Source organism: Conger conger, chromosome 7 (assembly GCF_963514075.1).
Source record: "Conger conger chromosome 7, fConCon1.1, whole genome shotgun sequence".
NCBI lineage: Eukaryota > Metazoa > Chordata > Actinopteri > Anguilliformes > Congridae > Conger > Conger conger.
Window position 1 is genome coordinate 42,894,780 of NC_083766.1, and position 25,609 is coordinate 42,920,388.

General features: G+C 39.7%; 1 protein-coding gene across 1 annotated transcript in view; it reads left to right on the forward strand.

Moving 5' to 3' along the window:
* The window catches only part of LOC133133863 (double C2-like domain-containing protein beta), a 255,891-nt gene that overhangs the window by 102,253 nt on the left and 128,029 nt on the right, over positions 1–25,609 (forward strand). The gene's annotated exons all lie outside the window — the stretch shown is intronic.

Genomic DNA, 25,609 nt, shown 5'->3' on the forward strand with positions numbered 1-25,609 from the left:
CTAAATATGGTTTCTCATAGAGAATTGATTGTACATATTGACACGAACAAGGAACAGTACTCAACCCCTCTTAAAATAAAAATAAAAATGTTTCACCCTGCCATTCAAAAGTTTGGACTTCTCTGAGAAACTATGTTTTTGAAAGAAAGGTATACTGATCAAAAATACAGCAAAGACATTGATAAAGTTATATTAAATAACTGTTTTTAATGAGATCCTTGAAAATGCCCACATTTCAGTAGCCATTCCTGCAGTCTATGGACAACACACTGTCTTATCTAATCCTTAAAGGGACTGTAAAGGTAAATCTGTGAATTGATTCAGACTACTTTGTATGGGGTTATTATGGTATGTATTAAATTAGAGAAAGCAAATGCATTGCAATAACAATTTATCAGGGATTGGCAAGGAGGGCCGTATCGGTTTCTGGATTTCAGACCAATTTCTGCTTTTAATTATTTTATCAGCCAAATCATTCACATGATCTGTCACTTATAGCCACATTCCGTGATATAGACAACAGCTGATAAGTGTTCTTGTCTTGTAGCATTTTATTGTAGTCTAATTTATGAGTGAATCAGTCATTGTTCATATGGCTAATTAGCTGATTGGGCCAGCAAAATCCATATACAGGCTTTACGCATCCCACCAGGACTGGAGTTGCTCATCCCTGGTCTAAACATTTCCATCTGTTCCAATGTGGGGATTAAATGGGCAGAGTCCAATTTATTATCATAGCAATTGGAAGAGGGTCCTTCATGAGAGCAAGATTTCCCTGACCAATAGCCAATAAATGTTTTAGTCTCATTGCATATCTCCTCCCTTAGGAATGTAGGAGACAATGCAGTTCATAGTCAGAGATCTAGGCAGGGGTTCGGTAGCCAAGAAAACAGGTACAACACAGGTAATCCAAAATGTGGTTGTGGTCACATGCAGAAGTTTGTTAACGGAGAGGCAGTCAGGGAAGGCAGATAAACCACACTGCGGGTAAAAAACGAACAGAAGCGTAATCCAAGAGGCGGTGCTAGAGGTGCACAAAACAGGTCAAAATACAGGCAGATCAGACAGAGAAACTGCTGGAGAAAATGGCAGGAGTACAATACAACCTGGCAAAGAACTAACAAAACAGACAGGTTTAAATTGACAGATAATCAGGTGTGCATGATAATCAGGAAGTGAAAACAGGTGAAACCTACAGTAGTCACAGAGGGAAACAAAAGGCGAAATGCTGGGGACTTAGACAGAATACAGATACAGAAAACACAGATCATGACAAGCATATCCTCACAAATATCATCCAGTTGTGCTCAATATCAAATAGCCCGATAAACAACAAGATATGTTGTTATTATTTTTTGGCTACATATATAGGTAGCCTGAAAATCAACTTCAAATTTTGGGTAATGCAAATAACCATAGAGAAAGTTGCAAACCCCAAATTCCCATTTTCTACTCTAAAGAAAATCGCTTACTTAGTTTAGTAAGTGATATCATTCATGTGAATTCATTGTTGTTTTAATAATTAAGCATCATTTCAGCAATCGTTCATACCAACTCATTTACTGTTGCAAATGGCTTGGTAGCCTGTGTTATGATCTTCACTGATCTTGTTTAATAAAATCAAGAAATACTTGAAAAACGTGTCAGTATTTCTTACTTTTAGAATACAGTACTGTGCAAAAGTCTTTGGCACCTGTATAACATTTGGTCCAGATAAGATTCTTATAAAAATAATTCAATGAAAGGTAAAAAATAACCATACTATACATTTTACATTTGAGTAATTTGGGAGAATAGTTAAAAACTGAATCAAATCAATATTTTCTGTGACCACCCTTCGGCGTTAAAACTGCATCACTTCTCTGAGATGGCCTACCCTGTCCTGCAGTTCTATAAGACAATCAGCAGGGAGATTGTTCCATGCATGTTGGAGAACTTGCCACAGTTGTTCTGCAGACTTTGGTTGGCTCCTTGCTTCTGATCTCAGACAGCCTTGATCAAGTTTTATGTAAAAAGTAGTAAATTGCTTATAGTAATATATTACTTTTTTTTATTAAATACAAAAATGTCTCCAAATCTTTTGGAGACGGTGTCTGGTTTGCCGTTCTTAAAGCCAGGGCAATAGGAAAGGCTGAAATTGAATCGGGCAGAAAAAACAGACAAACAGGCTTGGAGAGAGTTAATGTGCTTGGCAGAATGGATATACTCAAGGTTCTTGTGATCAGTCCATACCAAAAAGAGGGTGCTGGAGCCTTCGAGCCACTGCCTCCACTCCTCCATAGCAAACTTGACAGCGACAACTCCCAGTTGCCAATCTTGCAGCTGTGCTCAGTGGGAGTGAGTCTGTGGGAGTAGAAGATGCAGGGATGCAGCTTACCATCCTCTGCTGAACGTTGGGACAGGATAGCACCAAATCCAACATCAGAGTCATCTGTCTCCACAAGGAACTGGTGGGCAGTGTCAGGCTGAATCAAGATGGGCATAGTGGTGAATCATCTCTTCAACTGAAAATGCCTCCTTCACTGCCGGAGACCAGGAAAACCTCAGCTTAGAAGAAGTCCTTAATTGTTGTCTCTGTGACTTGCTTTGTGTATTGGTATTTTTAGTTGGCTAGGTAAGCAGTGTTTGGATAATTGACTTTGGTCACTTTTGCTCTGTTTTGTTTGTTTCTTTGTTCCAAAAAAAAAAATATATATATATATTGGCCCTCGTCCTTATCTTTGTTGTACAGGTAGCAGTTGAAATTGTACTTCCCTCTAGGGTCTTTCAGCGCACTTATCCCTTGTTATGGGTATGCACTTTGTTGTACGTCGCTCTGGATAAGAGTGTCTATTGGCCAAATGCCAATAATGTAATGTAATGTAAAAGTCAGGGCAGTAAGGGGAGCGGCAAAAGGTACTAAAGTTATGGATGATGACTCCTGGAAGTACTTGTTCATGGTCTTGCTCTCAGGCAGGGACAGGGAGAACAGATTACCTCTATTTGGCATGGTACCAGGTAGGAGCTCAATGGCACAGTCATAGGGACGATGTGGAAGTAGGCAAGCACTTGCTGAACACTGCCTTGCGATCCAGGTACTTGGGTGTAATGGCAGCCAAGTAAGGAAATTCCTCCTGGAGTATAAAAGCTGGATCAAGAGTCTGGGCCTCACAGAGACCTCACAGTTCAGGCAGAATGGGCTCCAGCCCAAAATTGTATTACTGGCCCAGTTGATGTGGGGATTATGCTTAATCTCTCTGCGACGCTGTGCCACGTGTTCTCGATCCAGATGGAAAAATCCACCAGGGCCTCAAAGCTGGTGTGTAACTCACAGGTAGCTAGTTCATCCTTAATGACCTTGGAAAGCCCATTGAGGAAGGCGTCGTACACGGCTTCAGTATTCCAGCTGGTGAGACAGATCGACTCCCCAGACAGATCAGTCAGGAGAGGAGAGGTGGAGAGCTGGAGCTTGAAAACGACAGAGCACTGGGAGAGAAATGACCGACAGGGTCCAGGTTCGCCTGCATAGGGTTCAGGGGATGGTTCAGGGGGAGGCTCTTGTGCAGGCAGTGCTGGAGGGGCTTGTGGAGGGTGTGTCAAGGGCAACTCAGGACCAGTTGAATCTGTTGTTGCAGAAATGGGTTTTATAATATTACATTACAGTCTGGTACATTATAATAATTAATATGACTGAGTAGTGTAAGTATTGTTAAATTTCCACAAATTTGCAGCATAAATATCTTCATGAAATTATTCATAATATTCCCAAATTTTTCTTCTGTTGAATATCACCAGCATACATTCATATCCATTATTTTGTTTAGATGACTTGTTTTTATTGTATGAATAGTTTACAAAAAACATATTCTTTGGTTACCCTTGTAATCATACTGTCAGATTCCTATCCCTACCTGATACAGACATCTGAAAATGATGCGTCAGGTAAAAGGTGGCCATTTTGGATGATCATTGATCATGTGTTGCTTATTTGGTTTCTGGAGCTCTAGCTTTTTATCTTTAGAGATAGGTAAGTAATGTGTTTATTTTTAATAAAGAGATCTAAGGGATAAAGGCTTTGTTCCATTGGAAATAAAACCCCTTGCCATAATAAACACTTGAGGTGAGTGACACTGGCAGCACAGTAACTTTGAAACAAAGCTTTGTGTCTTCAACATGGGCATTCCTAGGAAGAGTGGAATTAATGGTCAAAGCTTGAACGCATAATTTGCTTCCATTGCCATGGAAGATCAAAGGATTTTGAAAATGCGGAGGGGACTGTCCCAATATGGGGCATATGTCAGTCCACAGGGCTAACTGCATTGCATTGAGGAACCAAGCCAAGGGACACTTCACTGGAGGACCTTACCTGGAGGTGCTGCCAGTCAACACATAGCTGCTGCTTTCCGAAAACAAACAAGCCAGTATTCAATGCCAGATTGAGGACTGCAGCTTTGGGTTACATGGCACCTGATATGTTTCTAAAGTTCCCACCACAGCAAGCATCCCTTCAGATGGGAGAGACAAACAGGGTGACAGAAATAAGCCATGAATTCCCTTTAGCTGCCCAACTGACTGGTGCAGGACACAGTCTGCAAATGCATTCCCTCCTCATCAGCATTTGAGTCAGAATGTTTGGATGAGACTTAATTGCTCCAGTGATTTCCAGCAGCCGGGGCAAGACCATGACAGCGGCCCTGGAAAGATGAGATTCCTGAGACGGTAATGTGGAAGTGTGGAAGCTCCTGGAGGAGAGAGATAACATGGAGTTTAGGGAGCAGGGGAGAAGAAGGGAGAGATGCTGAGGCTGTTGCCTTGATGAGATTATTTTTTGTTTTTTACCAGAAAGATGGACAGGGTCTTTGTGCATGCAATTGAGAGTGATACCTGAGGACATGTGTGTGCTTTCTGTGTGTGTGTGCCTGCATGTGTGTTGTGAGTGTACAGCTGGATTACTACAGTCATCGGGGAAATTTCCTTACCTTTGTTTAGTGCATCTCAGCACACAAGCACACATTAACTTTCTGAATGCACACACACACATGTACACGCAAATGAACAAATATGCTTTTGTTCCTCTCACATGAAATGCAGAGCGAACTGTATCAGCTGTAACACAATGGCAATCATAGCAGCTGTCAGTCATGCAGTGGAGGCCTGTCTGTCTGGGCTTGTTGTGGCTATTCAGAGCCAACCATTGATTTCTGCCATCTCAACAATGGAGCTTGCCGTCAATAGCACATCTCTGCGGTGCAGCCAATGATGTTACACATGACAGATTACAGATTATGCAGGGCTGGCAGATGCATATCAGTCCTTCTCCACAACAATCACATAGCATCCACACACAGACATGGTCTACTCACCAGATCACAGAGGGTTTGTGAAATTGCACCAAAGGATGCTGATGAACACTGCTAAAATAAAATAATTTGGCATCTGTGCTCCCGAAATATAGTGTAATTGTACTGTGTAGTGAATTAGGAGTAAGAATTTATCCAGTGATTATGATTTTCTATTTATTCCTGTCTCAGAATCAAGTCAATGCTCAGGTGTAGCATAGATGTTTTATGATGTTAAAACAATGCATTTTAGAGTGCATGGTGGGCTGGTGAGTCAGGGTAAAGGATACAATACACAGACAGTTATCTTTATTTTATACCACGGCACTGAAAAATAACCAACCACCTAGGGCAAATACAGCATTCTGATTGGTCGAAACGTATCATGTAGGTGTGCATTATTTTTGTATTACCTTGCTAACAAAAATAGATCGAACAGGTATGCAAATGGGAAATGACACACAAGCTCTGAGTCAAAGAAACACGGGACTTAACATTATTGGCATTTGGAATCATTTCCGTGTAGTTTGTACCACAACAAAGCACTCCTGTTCAGAGAAGAGCGTATATATTCGGCAACACTAGCTCTCTCAACAAAGTGCTCCCAAAGAGCACACACAGTCTCACAGCCACAAGAGAATGAGGTGGTGGACTCTCACCTGTATTTGCATAGGTATGATTCCACGCAGGTGGGGGCAGGAATTTGTTATTCTGTCTCCAAACAGCTCAACCTCAGAGAAGCTTGACCCATATGGTGGCATGTTGAATATGAAATACAACTGTATAAACTTGTCAGCTAACATCATGAGTCTATCTTATGTTTTAGCTTTAGCTGCCTTTAGCTAAGATTTGCAAGTTACCTCCGTATCTGCCCCAGGTTGTGTGATAAGTTTACCTTAAGTTAGACCGGGAAGTTAACTGACTAAAGGTAAATCTGTGAATGGCTGCAAACTACATTGAAAGGCATTACTATGGGTTGTATTAAGCATCAGCAAAATTTGAGAAATCAAATGCATTGCATTTAGTCTAAACATTTCCATCCCTTTGCAGAGATGAAATGGGTGGAGTTAAATTTATTGCCAGACTCTGAGCTATAGAATTTAGCTATTTAATTGGTAATTATTTTAAAAAATATCAATTATGAAATCAAATCAAATCAATATATTTTACATGTTGGTTAAGTGAGGTGTTTTAACAGTTTAACTATATTCAGAGTGCTGTACATTTAAACAAGGGTGTTGCCGGTTAAAATAGCTGTTTTAAACGCATTTGAATTAATCCTCGCTTCCCCAACAACCAGAGCCAGGCAGCTCTTTATGCTCACTATGCAAATTGTGTAGGGCCCTCAAATTATGCAAGGCCCCGCCTCCCCCTCATATCAAAGCAGGTGTCAATAGCCCTGTTTACATTGAGCTCTTTGGCCTATGTTTCATCGGATTAACAGGCAGATTGCCAAATAATGCCTCATGTTACCATTAAATCAGAACAAATTATCCTATTTCGATTGAAATATTAGTCGGTTTAAAATGGGTAGTTTAACTCTCTGGGGTCAGTGGTGTTGCTGGCGACACCAACAAGATCAGATCAACTTCTTTGTGAGATTTTACCATATGGATGCAACAAACATATTGACAGAAACCTTAGAATCTTGACATCGGAATGCTCCTATTGACACATACTAGTAATCGTTTTTTAAAGTTTTAAATTAAATGAATAAGACCACTGTGATTTCTTCATCCTTACTCATTAATATGTGAGTTTCGCTCTGTGCGAATTCCGGCCCATCTCATTCAGAATTGGATCAGAATTATTCTCTGGCAGGGGAGGGGCGATGCCATGTGTGAGAACTGTAAAACACAATACAACGACATACGGAAGCATAGGCTATTCACTTTTTTTTTTTTTTTTTGTAAATTCCCACACTCTAACCATTGCATCTCAAAATACTACATACGAGATGTGTTATTGCATAGCCAGGACTCTAGAACTGGATGTCCACAATCGATATTAGCATACTGTATCTACATTTGAGGAAAAAGCAGAAATAACTAAGACTTGTTCTTGGAGTTGGTCTGTTTAGCTATTTCTTATGATCATATTAGTAAATACGTGTGCTGTATTACAACTTCTTTCTGTGCTCATCTGACATCTGATTATCATCAGGACAATTCTAACCATTACATCTCAAAATAATACCTCTGCATTTTTGCAAAATGTGCAGAACAGAAAAAACAGAACACTCTATGGAAGTGCAAAGAGTGTGATGTCCCCCTTGCAGCTAAACAGGAACTGTTTTGAAAAATTGCACGGAAAACTGAGGAATGTTTTGACAAAGGTCGCTACAGTGGGTAGGGCTTAGGATTGGATTGCACGTGAACGTCCTGGAATGGCCAGCTTGATGTAGAATTAATGATTACTAATGAAGGCTGTGAAGATACACTATTCAGAGATCCCATCAGTACAAGGTCCTTGAGAATCTTTATGCAAGGACATTCTTTTGTGCAAAAGAAGGGTGATCCTCTTCCCATATTTAACTGATAATGATAAAGAGGTCACCAAAATTTAAATAGATTCCTATTGAAAACTGGATGGTATGTTGGTGTCAGTCAACAAAATCAGCCCATGTGTGTATCTATAACTACATTCCACCCTCAGTAGAAAATAATATCCTTAGTAGTTACAGGCCTATTTGAAACCTACCATTCAGGAGCAAGGTACTTGAGAAAGTGAGAGTTTTAATCAACTCAGTACAAAAACAGTACCCTGGAGAAGTTCCAAACTGGCTTTAAACCCAATCACAGCACAGAAATGGCTCTGGTAAAAGTAATAAATGATCTTATAATTGCTGTTGATACAAGCAAAGTGTCAATAATTTTTCTTTTAGACTTGCATGCAGCTTTTGGCATCATTGACCATTGATTTTAATCAGTCACCTATAAGACTGGGTTGGTCTCTCAGAAAGCACTATCAACTGGTTTCAAACCTACATAACGGGGAGAAGATTTTATGTTAGGCTTGGCAATCATGTTCATAAGATATGACCTACCTTTTGGTGTAGCACAAGCAAGCTCTCCCCTTCTGTTTTCTCTGTACCTGCTCCCATTAGATGATGTCATCTGTCAACACAATGGCAACTTTCACAGTTGCAGATGACACTCCATTATACATTTCTGTTGAGGCAAATTCCCTGTGCTCCCTGACCAATTGTTTGACTTCTATTAACCCTTTTGTGTGTGTGTGTGTACAAATACGTGATCACTCCAGAACTGGCCCAAAGGTGTAAGATCACAAATATGTGATTAGAAGGCATCATTACTGCCCTCTAACATGGAGGACTCAATATCAACTTGTGATTTCAGAAGTTGAAATGGCTTATATATGACAATTGTTTTACATCTTACTGACAGCAACACTGTGCTAGCTAAGCAATTTAGTGGTTTTTAACCTTTTAACATGGATCTAACTATTGTACCTTAATATAACATGATTGCAATACAATGTCCATGAGTCATCTGTAGTTGTACTGAAAACCTAATTTTATTGAAATACAGTCACGTTCGTCGTCTATTTTCATTTGCACTATATGCATTGCTAGGTTACGCAGTATAAACACTACTGACCTCACTTACATACATTCACAAATGTGGGAACACACTATTAACAGACCTGGAGACCTGGCCTCACTGGACTAAGTCGGTGTAATTTTAGTTTTACAGCAAAGTGACCAAGACCGGATTCTTTCACCTGAGAAACATTGCCAAATTACGGCAATTTTTAGCACAGCAGGATGCTGTGAAATTAATTCATGCTTTCATTTCTTCTTGGTTGGATTACTGTAATGCCCTACTCACTGTCCTTCCAGAAAGGTCAATAGAGAGACTCCAGCTTATTCAGAACTCTGCTGCAAGACTCTTAAGAAAAACCAGGAAAACAGAGCATATTACTCCTGTTTTAGCTCCCTATTTATCTTAGAATTGATTTAAAGATTATTTTACTCGTATACAAAGCTCCTTTTGTCTCTGACTCCCTAATATTTTATCACCCAGCAAGAGCCCTTAGCTCCTCCGATGCTGGTTTTTTAAACCAGGGTACTACACAAAAAAAGCAAAGCAGCTTTTACCCACTGTATGGAAGTATGAAATACCCTACCTAAGGACATTAGAGAAGCAGGCTCTGTGTGAATGTTTAAAAGCAAGCTCAAAACCCTACCTATTTACTTTGGCTTTTAAATTATCTTTTTATAATTGTATCATTGTTTTATTATTTATTATTTTCTATATAAATTATATTAATAATATTTTTTCTTTTTTATTCCATTTTATATAAACTTTTATTTATTTTTGTATCAAGGGCCCGGTTTGTGGGAAGGAAGCAGGGCAATCTGAGGACAATGTCTACTGGTTAAATCGTCACCCAACTGGAGAAATTAGTCCAGGCTGCTAAATGTGTGCTCTTGTCCACAGTAGGTGTCTGAGACTGAGGAACCATGTATGAGAGAGCTGGGGCTAAAATGCAACAGTTTATTTTAAATTAGTTTGCCTTTATTATTTTTTTGTGAAGAAATTATGATCCCTTGATGATGACAGGTGAAGACTTTGTTTACTTTGTTTATTTTATCTCCCGTCCCCGCTCCTGTATAAATTAAAAAACACCGGGTCAATCCGGACTTTCAATAACTTGTTGTGTCCAGCTCGTCTATCCTCCCACGGGAGTCACACAGTGTGTGACAATTTTACTGTATTCGCTGTAAAGCAATGCCCATATTCCATCCAAGTTCTGCCTGGAGCAGCAAGAGTGAGAAAATTGAGGAATTGATCAATAATTGTTGATTTTGGCTGATAGTCACTTACGAACCGCTTAAGTGTTACACTGGCAAAATGCTACTCAACTTCAGGTCCTGCGGGTCACAGTGTCTGCAGGTTTTTGCTCCTATGGTGCAGTACACCACCTGATTTCACCACATTATTTTACCTGCTGGGTTCAGATAATTGGTTCAAGTTATTCAGAATAATACATCTGAGTGTAACACTTGTCAGCTTCTTTTATAGCCTACTGATGTCATGAGTGATGGATTGTGCACAACAAACAGAAAATGATGGCATTTAAAGTATAGTCAGTTTTCCCATGTCTGACCAACGTTGGCCCGATAGACAAACTGTCATTGACCTGACTTTGTTGTCCACCATTGGGCTGACGTATGTTTGTTATCTGGGATGCAATATGTAGCTCTACTTAGACATTATGAACAGCTTTGAGAATCCACTCATTATATCATTATACATGTAGGGTCCTCGCACGGGCCGCCAAATAGCATAGGGATTTTACTCTCTACGTAACTGGGGCACCAATTAATGTTATGTAGCAGTATAACTGCAAAAAGTAATCAGTTTCATAAAACTACTGTTATCAGAAATATCTAACTAAAAATTGAGTATTTTAATTAATAATTAAAATAACCATTATCAATGATTAGTTCTTTGAAAGACTGCTTTAACTCGGCTCTCATGTCTATGTGATGCCAAAACAGACACCGGGTTTAATAAAATATTTATTAAACAAACGTACAAACACAGAACATATGTGAACTAACGGGAAGTTAGTAGGGTAAGTTAGTAGGGTATGTGTGTGTGTGTGTGTGCGCACATAAGCACACGTGTCCCTTGGACAAAGGAAAGGTAAAAGTGGGCGTGTTAGTGTCAGTGTTAAATGTGAGAAGAGACTACTTGCGTAGTTTACTCTATATATGTGCGAAAGATGGCGAAACAATTCACGTACATATATATATATATATATATAACAAAATACATTCCAATGATAAGACGGCAAATATAGAAACACAGATTCACAATATCAGTTAAGACTAAACTAAACACTGGCTATGCCTGAATGTTTGTTGCCTAACTGAGTCCATACGCATTGCTGGATCCAAAAGACGTGCTGTCCTTATAGAAGCGGCGATGGTAATGTGAATGATGTACTGGAGAGATGCACAGAGCTGGGATGTTCCCGTGGGCTGCGCGTTGTCATCTGGTCTGTTTGGTTCTGGAAAAAATGTTGGCTGGTCATTTTTCCGGGGGGAAAAGTTAGTTGCTGTTGTTCGTTGGTGAGCTTTGCAGGGGTAAACTAGGAGTAAACTGATGTAGCGTTCCGCGTACACCAGTTTCCACTCGCTATATGCCACAAAGTTACCGCGAGGTAACTAGGTGTGTCTGTAGGCCTGGTAGTGCGCTGTGCAGAATTTAGCCTCTGTCCGAGTATCGGAGCAGATGAGCTGAAGGGAATGGCCAAAGTCGAAGAAGAAATGGGAAGAAGAGAGAAGAGGCTCTTCCCGAGAGCTTACCATGCTCTTATACAGGGAAAGTTTATTGCTCCTGCCATTACGGGATTTGCTGAAACGAGCTAGACGTCATGCAGGGTGGACGTTGCGGAATTGTCCTGTGGGATTGTGGGAAATGTGGATCCTACATACATTTGAAGCATATTGAGGAAATGATGAACACAATTCCACTTGAGACGGTTACTTTTTCACTTTGAAAACTGTCTAAGGTTTGCATGTAACAGGTGCCAGAACAACCCAAATCTTACTGGTGCGGACTGCTCTTCAAATTCACAAATGATCATTTCTATAAAAAACTGTTGTCGCCATGTCATGATACAAGTCTTCAGAACTATAAAGAAAGAAGCTAGGAGTATTATTATTATTTTTACCTTGCGAGCTAACTATGATAACTGCATGTTCTCTCTCCCAACCAACCTCTCAACCAATTGACCTTTGACCTTGAATTTACACTAAACAGGTGGAGCTCTTTAACGCCAATGAAAAGAGTCCGTGCACAATACATGGTCAACACAGAAGAAGGATACAATGACTACATGTTATATGGTTCTACAAATTCAGGCTATTTCACGTGATACACGCAGGTGTTTGAAACTTTTTCTCGCTTTAACGGCCACTACCTCCAATTTTTGATAAATTACGAGAAAAAAAGGTGGACAGTTTTTTTATTTTATTACATTACATTATTAATTGAGGTGACATAAAGCATGAAGAGGTTAAAAATACAAACGAGCCAAGTCATTTAAACTTGCCCAAAACTGTTTAAAAAAAAAAGAAAGAAAGAAATTCTACTAAACAGTTGTTTGTGCTGTTTGATTAATTGCCAAGTACTACACGTCGATTGCATGTAGACTACATAGTGAATGAGGACTAGTGCAGTGGTCTATATTAAGGGCCTGTTCATTTACTGCATTAAGCTGAAGGACACAGAGAATCACGTGTGACAAAAATATATAGGATTTGTATACAAAGCGAGCGCTGGCCGGGAGTGCTGGAAATTAGTTTGAATGTTTGTTTATTTGTTCGTTTAAAAAAAAAAAAAAAAAAATTCAAATAGGCCCTGGTCCTTATCTTTGTTGCACAGGTAGCAATTGAAATTGTACTTCCCTCTAGGGTCTTTCAGCGCACTTATCCCTGGTTATGGGTATGCACTTTGTTGTACGTCGCTCTGGATAAGAGCGTCTGCCAAATGCCATTAATGTAATGTAATGTAATGAATGTTGGACAATTATAGTGAGCTGGGGAGACTCACCGCAGGGGAGATCTCTGCCACTAGGGGGGGCCCTCTCACCAGGAGAGGCCTTACCTCCCACCCACCAACAGGGGAAAGGGGGATACTAGTTTTGAAACCCCCAAATGCTTTGTTGTATGTCGTTCTGGATAAGAGCGTCTGCCAAATGCCAATAATGTAACAAGACAAACTAGCAAGGTGCAACTGAAAAGGACAGGTATAAATACACAGGGGAATGAGACAAACTAGGTGGGGCATGGCAGTGAGGGTGGTCTAACAAATAAACATCAGGTGAGACACATGAAAGGGTAATAGCACAATAACGAGGGGGAAACGAAAACTCGGACTGGATTCACAAAGACACACATGCAATACAAACGGCTCCGGAATAGGGAGTAGACAATTGCACAGAATCAGTAGATGTAGAGATACGGAGAGACAGGTGCGAATACTTTGCTGAAACTAAGCAAGTAATCAGTGATAGAATAGGGAGACGGAGCTACAGAACACAATTGAAACTGGAGACGCATTAGTAAGTTAGTCACGTGATTTAAATTTCAAATACCCAAAACTAGTGAATGTTAGTTTGTTAGTTAGACAAACATATTAGTGTGTTAGTATAATTAGTACTGTACAGATTCTATGTTTGTTGGGGGATTAGTATATTAGTGCTATCTACAAACATGAAATGGAGAGAAAGCAGGAAATAAGGAATGCAAGATTGGAAGGAAGGTTGAACCCCGGAACTACCATAAACACCCAAATAGTGGAGCACGCAGACAGGGGAGTGACTCGGGCTCGTAAACATTCAGACTCAGACATCACAGGGGAAGATGAGTGCAAAGACTAATGAGTATAAACGGAACACCAAACATGAAAATGAAAAATAATAAATACAAAAATAACAATAATAAACAATGATAAACTAACAGACAGAACTCAGGAACATAACAGAAGGCAGTAATAAGAGGGAAACTAGTAGCACAAGCAGCACATGAACGACCCAGAGACACTTAAGAAGGTTAAAGACATTAGAGGTGAGATAGATAAGATATTATTAACAGAAGTAGAGAAGAAAGTTAGGTTTGTAAAGCAGGCATATTATGAAGGGGGATTCAAAGCAAATAGAATATTAGCCAGACGGATTAGTGTACAACAAACATTAACTACTATATATAAGATTAGAGATCCCAAAACCAATGATTTACTAAAAGAGCCAGATTAAATAGAGAGGGTATTTAAAGACTACTATAGGACACTATATACACAACCAAGGAAGAGAGTATTAAACATTTTTAGAGGGACTGGATCTACCATTGATAGGGGAAAAACAGAATAGATTATTGAACTTAGATATTACAAAACAAAAAATGGAGGAAGCGATTAGTAGAACTAAGAATAGTAAGTCACCAGGTAGTGATGGCCTTCCATTCACATTTAGACAGGAATTGGGCCCCCAATTGCTAGCATCATTTAGATATACCATGAAGAACAAAATCCCCCCTTCATGGAAAGACAATCCCCAAAGAAGGCAAAGATAAGGAATTATGTAGTAGCTTTAGGCCAATATCCATACTTCATTTTGACTACAAAATACAGTACTGTGCAAAAGTCTTCTGCACCTGTCTAACATTCTGTACAGATTAGATTCTTTCCAAAATAATTCAATGAAAGATCCAAAAAAAAAAGCGAAAAAGTGCTTTGGATAAAATCTTTCAATCCATTTACAATTTGCCTTTCGATTGCATTCCATGAATTAGCAAAATGCGCTAACAAGAGAGAGGGAGTTAATTTTTCTGTGGTTTTCTGTGTATTATAGGTCAGTAGCATGGATAGGGCTCAATGGGAAATGTTTCAATAGCAACATATTTTGACACTAGATGTAGAATGATATACTTAATACGCTTATTATTTAAATATTAAACTGAGATAATTGATGTTTGATTGTACCTCCAGGCAGCATATTAATGCAATAGGACTTTATGGAATTAAACCTTTTTTTTATTATTTTTGTCAAATGTTTTTTGCCCTTGGTCTTATCTTTAAATGTTTCAGTTTATATCTGGAATGGGTCATACTTGCATATTTAACCATGGCCTTCATTTACAAGATTTACAACCAAGAACAACCAAACAACCAAACTGTCCATTTAATTAATTCTAATTCTGAGGAAAGCAGTCATTACTCACTTACAAATTAAAGGTGTCAAATAAAAGGTGACCGTCTGCACTTTAACCTCACATTCACTCATTTAATTTCAAATCCAGTGTGCTTGAGTACAGAGTGTTGCTTACTGAATGCACTGTAAGTTTGCTGCCATTCAGAACAATTTATTTTTGCTTGTGTGCTTTATGGATGGTCACATTCAGGCAAACGTGCTTTAATATGCTTTAAATTATATATTTATACTGTATTATACAAGGACAGATCCAGTCTATTGCCTCTACGGGTCAGTTTGTGTTCCAGCCATTCCAATATCCACGATATACAAATTGCTAAATGGAATCTTTTAAAATTACTCTGCGTTTGTAGATCACCATTCTCTACTTTGTAATCAAATTAACATAATGTTATCATCATCTCGCGCTAGTAGCCTACCAATGTAAAACAAAATGAGTGATTTTAAAGTGTCCTTTGACCTTCTTTGGGATTTAGAAAGTTGTATTTTTTTGTTCCTAAGTTTTCTCAGCGAGTGAGGCAGCCTGGGTTTCCCCAGACCCCAGACATGGTTCATGTTATAGAATTATTAGTTAAGCCGTCGTCTGTGTGCCTTTGCTGTGTTGTTCATTAGCCAACAAACATTAGTGATGGGACCTGTTGACTAGAATTTGCTCCTATAGATTGTCATAATGTCACAACAGCAAATAACTTAGTTTTGGATGGATAAGGTTGAGGATTGTGAATAGCAGGGAGTGTTTTCTGTGTAATTTACCCAAGGTCCGAACATGTAAAGTCAATGTTGGAATATAAAAATAAATGTTTTATTTATATGATACTGGCTAATGTAACGTTAATGTCAGATGCCAGAACCCCTCCTGACTTTGTAACTAAAATTAGCTAGGCAACATCATTAACATTACATTACATTACTGGCATTTGGCAGACTCAAGGGCGCAACGGCTGTGCGGATCTTTTTTTGGCTACACCGGGGATCGAAACACTGGCTTTGCGGGTTCCAGTCATGTACCTTAACCACTACGCTACAGGATGCCCTAAAATGAATAACCAGTGCAAACTAGGTTGCAAGCGTTACTGGAAACCCTACTAATGTAACGTTACCGCCAAAACTAGCAGACTAGTTTTACAACAGGCAAGGTCAGATTTAACATTTCATCATTTCATGTTTGTAAAGTTATCATCCCAGTGTTTCTCTATAAGACCGCCAATCAGCACCTGGTGTTTATTAGCTAAAGTTAGCTGCCAACAACATTTGTGAAGGACATGAGCAATACAATTAGAAGTTCTGGTTCTTCCGGTCAGAAATTGTTGTATTTAAATAAAGTGTAGTCTATGCCTTTTTTCTGTTGGCTGACATTAGACCAAATTTGTCTAGTCTAGGAATGAACCAGGTTTATTACATATCTATCAATCAAGTTTTGTTTTTCGGCAATGCACTAAATAACAGTGGAATATGTGAGCAATCAAATAGCACCAATTGGACATTGATACATTGTATCAGTTTATTCAGTAGCACTGACGATTCAAGCAACAGCATAGCCACTGGCACTGCAAGCAAAGTCGATTGCATCAGTTGAGAGGAAATTGGTACCCTTGCAGAGTCTACATTTGCCAGTCTCTCCCAAAGATTAGTACTAACATTAGCCTACTAATAATTCTAGAACATGAAGCTTGTCTGGGGAAAGTTTAACACAGCAGTGAATTCTCATTTTGGCTAACGGGTTTGCAGGTTGACCAATGAGGAGTGATCAGCATTTTAGGCCGGTTGACAGAGTGCAGAACCCAGGAACCGATCACAAACTCGAAGGACATCTTATAAGTCTTTATTGAATGACTGGCAGGTCAAACAGGCAATGCTCAAGCATGGGCAAACAGGAATGTAAGAGACAAGGCAGTTCATGGTTAATAATCCAGTTGGAGGTTCGATAACCAAGCAAACGGGTACAACACAGGTAATACAAAATGTGGGCGTAGTCGTTTGTTAACAGAAAGGCAGTCAAGGAAGGCAGATAAACCAAAACGTGATCCAGAATCCAAACCGGGAATCCAATCAACGTCCAAACACAGCAAGTGAAATACGAACAGAAGGGTAATCCGAAAAGTGGTTGAGGTGCAGAAAACCGGTCGAAACAAAGGCAGATCAGACAGCGAACGCACTGGCGAGAATGGCTCATATTACAATCTGGCAAAGAACTAACAAAACAGACAGGTTTAAATAGGTAGATAACCAGAGGGAAATGATAATCAAGTAATAATGAACACGTCCTTGTTTTATAAACAAGTCATGAGTAAGCCCAGACGAATTTTTAGACTTTTTCTTGGTTTCAGGAGGAAAGTGGCAAGAGGAAGTGGGGAAAATCCAGAGACCTCACATTTTATGGGTTATGGGTATGCACTTTGCACTTTGTTGTACGTTGCTCTGGATAAGAGCGTCTGCCAAATGCCATTAATGTAATGTAAATGTAATGTAAAAAATCTGTGGGATGAATTCTCCCTTCAGAACTGTACAACAGTTATTCACTACATTAATCAATGTGTAGTGAGCAAATTTGGCCATGCAAAATGTATTCATTTAACCTGAGAGAACCACAGGAAGTTGATGTAGTCAGAATTTATTTCAGTCACCCAGAATTCAAAACTGTGTGTGAAAATGTTAAATATTGGGACAGACTTACAGTGATGTGAAAAAGTGTTTGCCCCCTTCCTGATTTCTTATTTTTTTGCATGTTTGTCACAATTAAATGTTTCAGATCCTCAAACAAATTTAAATATTAGTCAAAGACAACACAAAAAAAAAAAGAAAAGAAGTGATTGCCTCCTCTGTTAAAACATAACTTAACTGTGGTTTATCAAACCTGAGTTCAATTTCTCTAGCCACACCCAGGCCTGATTACTGCCACACCTGTTCTCAATCAAGAAATCACTTAAATAGGACCTGCCTGACAAAGTGAAGTAGACCAAATGATCCTCAAAAGCTAGACATCATGCCAAGATCTAAAGAAATTCAGGAACAAATGAGAAAGAAAGTAATTGAGATCTATCAGTCTGGAAAAGGTTATAAAGTCATTTCTAAAGCTTTGGGACTCCAGCGAACCACAGTGAGAGCCATTATCCACAAATGGCGAAAACATGGAACAGTGGTGAACTTTCCCAGGAGTGGCCGGCCGACCAAAATTACCCCAAGAGCGCAGCGACGACTCATCCAAGAGGTCACAAAAGACCCCACAACAACATCCAAAGAACTGCAGGCCTCACTTGCCTCAGTTAAGGTCAGTGTTCATGACTCCGCCATGAGAAAGAGACTGGGCAAAAATGGCCTGCATGGCAGAGTTCCAAGACGAAAACCACTGCTGAGCAAAAAGAACATTAAGGCTCGTCTCAATTTTGCCAGAAAACATCTTGATGTTCCCCAAGACTTTTGGGAAAATACTCTGTGGTCTGACGAGACAAAAGTTGAACTTTTTGGAAGGTGTGTGTCCCATTACATCTGGCGTAAAAGTAACACCGCATTTCAGAAAAAGAACATCATACCAACAGTAAAATATGGTTGTGGTAGTGTGATGGTCTGGGGCTGTTTTGCTGCTTCAGGACCTGGAAGACTTGCTGTGATAAACGGAACCATGAATTCTGCTGTCTACCAAAAAATCCTGAAGGAGAATGTCCGGCCATCTGTTCGTGACCTCAAGCGGAAACGAACTTGGGTTCTGCAGCAGGACAATGATCCAAAACACACCAGCAAGTCCACCTCTGAAAGGCTGAAGAAAAACAAAATGAAGACTTTGGAGTGTCCTAGTCAAAGTCCTGACCTGAATCCTATTGAGATGCTGTGGCATGACCTTAAAGGCGGTTCATGCTCGAAAACCCTCCAATGTGGCTGAATTACAACAATTCTGCAAAGATGAGTGGGCCAAAATTCCTCCACAGCGCTGTAAGAGACTCATTGCAAGTTATCGCAAACGCTTGATTGCAGTTGTTGCTGCTAAGGGTGGCCCAACCAGTTATTAGGTTTAGGGGGCAATCACTTTTTCACACAGGGCCATGTAGGTTTTTTTTCTCCCTTAATAATAAAAACCTTCATTTAAAAACTGCATTTTGTGTTTAATTGTGTTGTCTTTGACTAATATTTAAATTTGTTTGATCTGAAACATTTAAGTGTGACAAACATGCAAAAAAATAAGAAATCAGGAAGGGGGCAAACACTTTTTCACACCACTGTATAATTGAACTTGAAAACTGACTGAACAAAATGCACATGGGAAATGCTATGAACATATTAAGAATATATGTGCACATTGTTCAAGAGATGGCTACAAACGGCTGGCAGCTTAACACTAGACAGGCCATTGGGCGTTTGGACTTTAAAGACATGCTGAAATCAAAATTAACTTTTCCTCAATTTAGTGAATTCTTCATAACCATACATACACGTCTTGTATATATTCCCAAAAATATATAACATTTTAATACTCGCATATTTTGACACCAATGTTTTTTTCCATCAACTTCCTGCTAAAGAAGATTTGACATCATTGTGTACCAGCAGGCAATTTTCTGTTTCCCCAATTGATATCCTTTCCCACACCCCATTATTCTCCCCAGAGCCATAGGCTACAGCTCCGCTTCCCCCTCTTCATTTAACGTCAGTCAGATCGACACCCCACACACCAAAAATTCTCCCCGAAAGAACCATTCATTCATGTATATGTCATATTGCAGAAGCTAGTGCTGCTCTAACTTCTGTTCAGTGTGTCTTTAATTACTCCAATACTGTAAATGCAATATGCTCCTCTGTCCATTACTTTTCCTAAAATCTGTATGGAATGTGGCTGCTGTGGGTGCAGAAATCAATGCTGTAATGCTTAATAGTAGTCGTAGTAGTAGAAATTCTAGGTAGTAAAAAAGCACCGGCCTTTTTAAATTAACATAATAGAAGTGCAATTAGTCAGTCAGTCCATGAAGTCCAATTAGAATTTTGGACAGTGTGATCTTGGTTATTGCACAATATGTGTGTGAAGCATGGGGTCCACTCAGTAAACCATCCATCCATCCATTATCTTAACTTGCTTACCCTGAACAGGGTCGCAGGGGGGCTGGAGCCTATCCCAGCATACATTGGGCGAAAGGCAGGAATACACCCTGGACAGGTTGCCAGTCCATCGCAGGGCACACACACCATTCACTCACACACTCATACCTATGGGCAATGTAGTCTCTCCAATCAGCCTAACCTGCATGTCTTTGGACTGTGGGAGGAAACCGGAGTACCCGGAGGAAACCCACGCAGACACGGAGAGAACATACAAACTCCGCACAGAGAGGCCCTGGCCGACGGGGATTCGAACCCAGGACCTCCTTGCTGTGAGGCGGCAGTGCTACCCACTGCACCATCCGTGACGCCCCCTCAGTAAACCAGAGTACACAAAATGCAATAAATAAGTGATAGAAACCATGTATGTTTAATTCTGAAATAGCCTATATTGCAAATTCAAACAAATTCAAGCAGGGCAGAATTAGGCTCTAATTGCAACAGTCTCCTCTGTCAGCTGGTCCTGAAATTACCCAACCTCCAGGTTGAGACAAAGATGCACTTTTCCTTTCAATATGAAACAATTTGAGAAAGATGGTTTTCGTTCCAAGCACATAATTTTTATTCTTATTTATTTTCTTAATATTCTTCATGCTTCTTTTTCAAATATTTTTCTTAATTTGATGCTTTTCATGCTTAGAGGGTATATTTACCCTCTTAAGCCACATGACATAAGAAAGATCAAAGCACTCCATGAAGAATAACAGTTTGATGTCCATGATGTGCTCATTATGCTATGTTACAAACAATTACTTATAGAGGTAACATTATTTAACAAATCAAACTAAAGACTAGGGTAAATCAATAGGTTACTGACTGGTGAAAGTGTGGATACATGGCCACTAACACTAATAATTTGGTAAACCCAAATCTACATTGTTTTAATAGGTTTAAGTAGACATGTGTTGAACAATTTCCTTAGGACCCTATTCATTCTCCAAATCTGATCAGTTTAAAATTGTGTTACCATACGTTTTTGCAATATGGCACAATAAAGACAGAATAGGATTTATATTCTTCATATGATGCGTAGCTATTTCAGATGTGATATGTGTTAAGAGGGTAAATAATTCCTCTAGATATGAAAAGCACGTAAAGTCATTCTGGGATTGCAACTTTGGTTGGAACAAAAACCAGCACAAATAGGTTAAGAACCACTGCCCTAATCTACCCCAAACCCACACTATAGGTTTCTATTTTTTTCTCCTTTTGATCATTTTGTTTTATTAATCTTCTTTTCTGAATTGGTTTGAAATGTCTTATTGTTATTATTAATGTACTTAACAGAATATAGGACAAATGTTAATTTTACTATAGTTCAATGCTACATTTATTGTTAACTAATTCACATGATGCAGCAGCACATATACATGAAAGCAAGCACATTAGAGCCTCAATAGTCAAATAGTCAAAGCAGTTTATTATGCTTTAAATGTTGTGATGTCATGAAAGGCTGTGTTGTGCGGGGCAGGGTGTGGCAGTGGAGACAAGGACACCAAAAAAAGGATTTGAATGAAAAACGGAAGAGTTTAATGATTCTCTCAACTATCAACCAAAGGCTTCTTTGAAAACATGGTATAACTCAAATAATAAAAGTTTTTCCTTTCTCTATTTAAAGTCCTCTTTCAAAGCGTACTTTTTATTTCTTCAAAGTTTTCAAATAAACAAATACTGTTTCCTTCCAAAAGGCCATTCTCTTGGGTAGTTTGGATAGTCTCTTTGGCCTCCGTCCTGTGCACTTCCCCCCTCTTTGTTCTCCTCTCACTGGCTTTGTTTTGCCATTCTCCATTTAGGCTCCTCTCCCCAGCAGCAATCAGGTGGCCCAAGCACCTGCACCTGTCTCTTGACTGTTGTTAGTCACTTGGAGATTGAGTCCTTGGACCGGTAGCCATTTTGTGTTGCGGTCTGTCCTACTGGCAGCAGAAGGGGACATAGCGAACATCCATCACCTGTCCCCTTTTGATGCCACAATGTATGAAATACATATATTCTTGGTTTATTATTTTTGGCAATATATCTAGCTACATCATGCCAGTAAAGCTAATTTGATAGAGAGACAGAGAAATAGATAGGGACTGGAGAGGCAGAGGCCAGACATTCTAGATTGTACTGGAAAACAAATACAAAGTCAGGGACAAAAGCTTAAAAGCTAAAACATGCACCCACACAAAAAAATCTTCATACGCAGTGTGACCCCCCTGGATTGGGAGTGAAATGCAGTGATTATCACTGGAAAGAGATGATCTTCACCCTTCCCCCTCATGGTTTAAAGGGAAAAATTATGAACCAAAATGAGAGCATAAATTCTTATAAAGTCAAAACAGAGCAAACGCTTTCCAGCTGCACTGAACTTTTCTAGCCAGGATGCTTTACTTTGACGTTGAATATCACAGACTTTCTCGCTCCAGTCACAGCCTTGCACCATGGAGGAAGGAGAAGAGCACATGTTAAGCACTAGGCTGATTTGTGAGCACAACCCATGTAGGGGGTATATTTGGCTGAAACTGCTCACGGCCACCTCTGCTGGATTGAGCACCATAAGGCACTACTTGTCTTCCTGCATGTTGTGGAAGTGACTTGAGATGCACAATCCACTTGAGGTAGTCTGCATAGTGTTGACAAACTACAAAACAATGTACACTCCCCATTCTAGTATAAGTCATTCATTTGCCCGGTCGTTGCCGTATTGATTGTACATAAGTTAAGCCCATTTGGCTCCTCTATGGTAAATCTACTTTTGAACATTATTGTTTGTTTTCTGTCACTTTCTATACAAACTAGCTACTAGCTAAATAGCAAGCTACTACTAACTTGCGAGAGGGAACAATGTTGTATTCACTTGTTTATGACTTGCAACGTTTTTTACAGTTAATGAATGCTGAGGATGCCTTTTGAGAGTCATGTCGTGTTCTCATGTTTGGTGTGTGTATGTCCTAACACCCCACAGACACAGGAAACTGGGTTATAAGCTGCTATTCTGCACATTTTCTTCCTCCTTCTTTCTTGCAAGAAGCTTCCTTTGTTTCCCTGAATCATGTTTTTTGTTCTGTTTTTCTTTATTCCTTCTCTCTTTCTGCTGGCCTTGCTGTATTGCATGCACTCCTTCTCACTGCATGAACCTGTCCAATCACATTGGAGTATAGCTCCCCATCCCCAGGTATAAGAAGGTAAGAAGGCCAGTCCTAAGGTCCCCTCCTTTAATATCCAATGTTCTCCCTCACCCCATCACCAACAACCTACCCTGCCCTCACACCTTGCCCTGGGGTAACTCCTGTATATTAAACCTCCAATGACCCTGTTTATTTTATTCCTCTCTGATGTTATTGACAATCTATGAAACAATATTTAAAAGCTTTCCTATGATTGGTTATGTTCCATTATGCAAACTGTATATGAGGACACTATATTAGCCAAATATGACATTTCAATATTCCTAAATTGGAATATATTTGAATATGCAGTGAGCTCCATAAATCTTGGAAGCTCACTGCACATTGATTTGGTTCTGTACTCCGCAACTACTGTACCGCTGTGGCCTTTACATTTTCAGTAAGAATAATGACTCTTTTGAACCAAAACCGCTGCAATGTGTTGCTACATGTAGCAGGTGTAGATGTTGTTTTGAGTCCTGCTTTTAGCCCTGTTTCCTTTTTACACCCCGTTTCCTTTTCAAAGCTGTATATTTTGAATACTTGAGTCATCATTTGAAGATAATGCACTTTAACTCAACATTTTTCATTTGCTCTGTCAGAACAAATGCTTGCAGTGCTGTGTTGTGACTTTCAATTAGAAAATGAAGATTCAAACCACTGAAATCTGGTTTCCTGAAAAAATCACTGATTAGAAAATGACTGATTCCCGTTGAAGATTACAGTACCAACGTAATTAATATGAAGTGTGACTACTTTTAAGACTGTTATAGACAAAATACTGAACATAAGGCACACTGTTGAGAAACATTTATTACCATAAACCAAAAAAATAAAGCAAGAACTAGTTTTTATTACCATGCAGAATGCAGTGTTATGTATACTTTGGTTTACCACTATCCATCCATGTTAAGATAATTCTGTATTTTGCTGGATACATTTGCTTAGCCATTAGTAAATGGCAAATGGTTGGCATATATATAGCGCCTTTATCCAAAGCGCTGTACAATTGATGCTTCTCATTCACCCATTCATACACATACTCACAAATCAACGGCGATTGGCAGCCATGTGTAGGGGTCCTCGCACGGGACTCCAAATTATGTAGGGTCCTTGCACGGGCCGCCAAATAACGCAGGGATTTTACTCTCTACGAAACCGGGGCGCCAGTTAAACGTTGTGTTGCAGTATAACTGCGAAAAGTAATCAGTCTCATAAAATTACTGTTATCAGAAATATCCAACCACAAATATAGTATTTTAATTAATTAAAATAACCAATATTAATGATTGAACATACCGATAACCTAAAGGTTGGAAGTTCTTCGAAAGACTGCTTTAACTCGGCTCTCATGTCTATGCGATTCCAAAACGGACACCGGGGTTTAATAAAATATATTTATTAAACAAACATACAAACACATAACAGATAAACGAACGGGAATTAGTAGGGAAATTTAGTTGGGTATGTGTGTGTGGCGCGCGAAAGCGCGCGTGTCGCTTGAACAAAGGAAAGGGAGTAGCTAGCTTGATTAAGCTAGAGTTCTGGGTGTGGTAATGAGTTAGAGTCAGCTGTGAGAAGGGACTGCGTAGTTTTACTCTATATATGCCCAAAAGATGGCTAATCAATTCACGTACATATATATGTAGCTAACCAAACACATTACAATGGTTGGATGGTAAATATTGAAACACAGATTCACAAAAACAGTTAAGACTAAACTAAACACTGGCTATGCCTGAATGTTTGTTTTCTTACTGAGTCCATACGCATTGCTGGATCCAAAAGACATGCTGTCCTTGTAGAAGCGGCGATGGTGCTGTGAATGGTGTCCGGGAGAGATGCGCAGGCTGGGGTGTTCCCGTCTTAGCAGCGCGTTGTCTTCTGATCCGCTGGTCCTTTTCCAGGTGTAAAAGTTCGTTGCTGTTTCGTTGTTGAGCTTTATTGGGGTAAACTGATGTAGCGTTCCGCGTACAACAATTTCCACTCACTATAGGCCACGTAGTTACCGCGAGGTAACTGGGTGTGTCCGTAGGCCTGGTAGTGCGCTGTGCAGCATTCAGCCTCTGTCCGAGTCTCGGAGCAGATGAGCTGAAGCGACTGGCCAAAAAGGGTGCGTCGAAGAGAACAAGCAGAAGAGGCAGAAAAAGCAGAAGAGAGCCAGAAGAGAGATCCCAAGAACGTGTCTTGCTCTTATACGGGACCGTTTATTGCTCCCGCCATTACGGGATTGGCTGAACCAAGTTAGACGTCATTCGTGGTGGACGTCGCAGAATTTTCCTGTGGGAATGTGGAAGTTGTAGTCCCTAC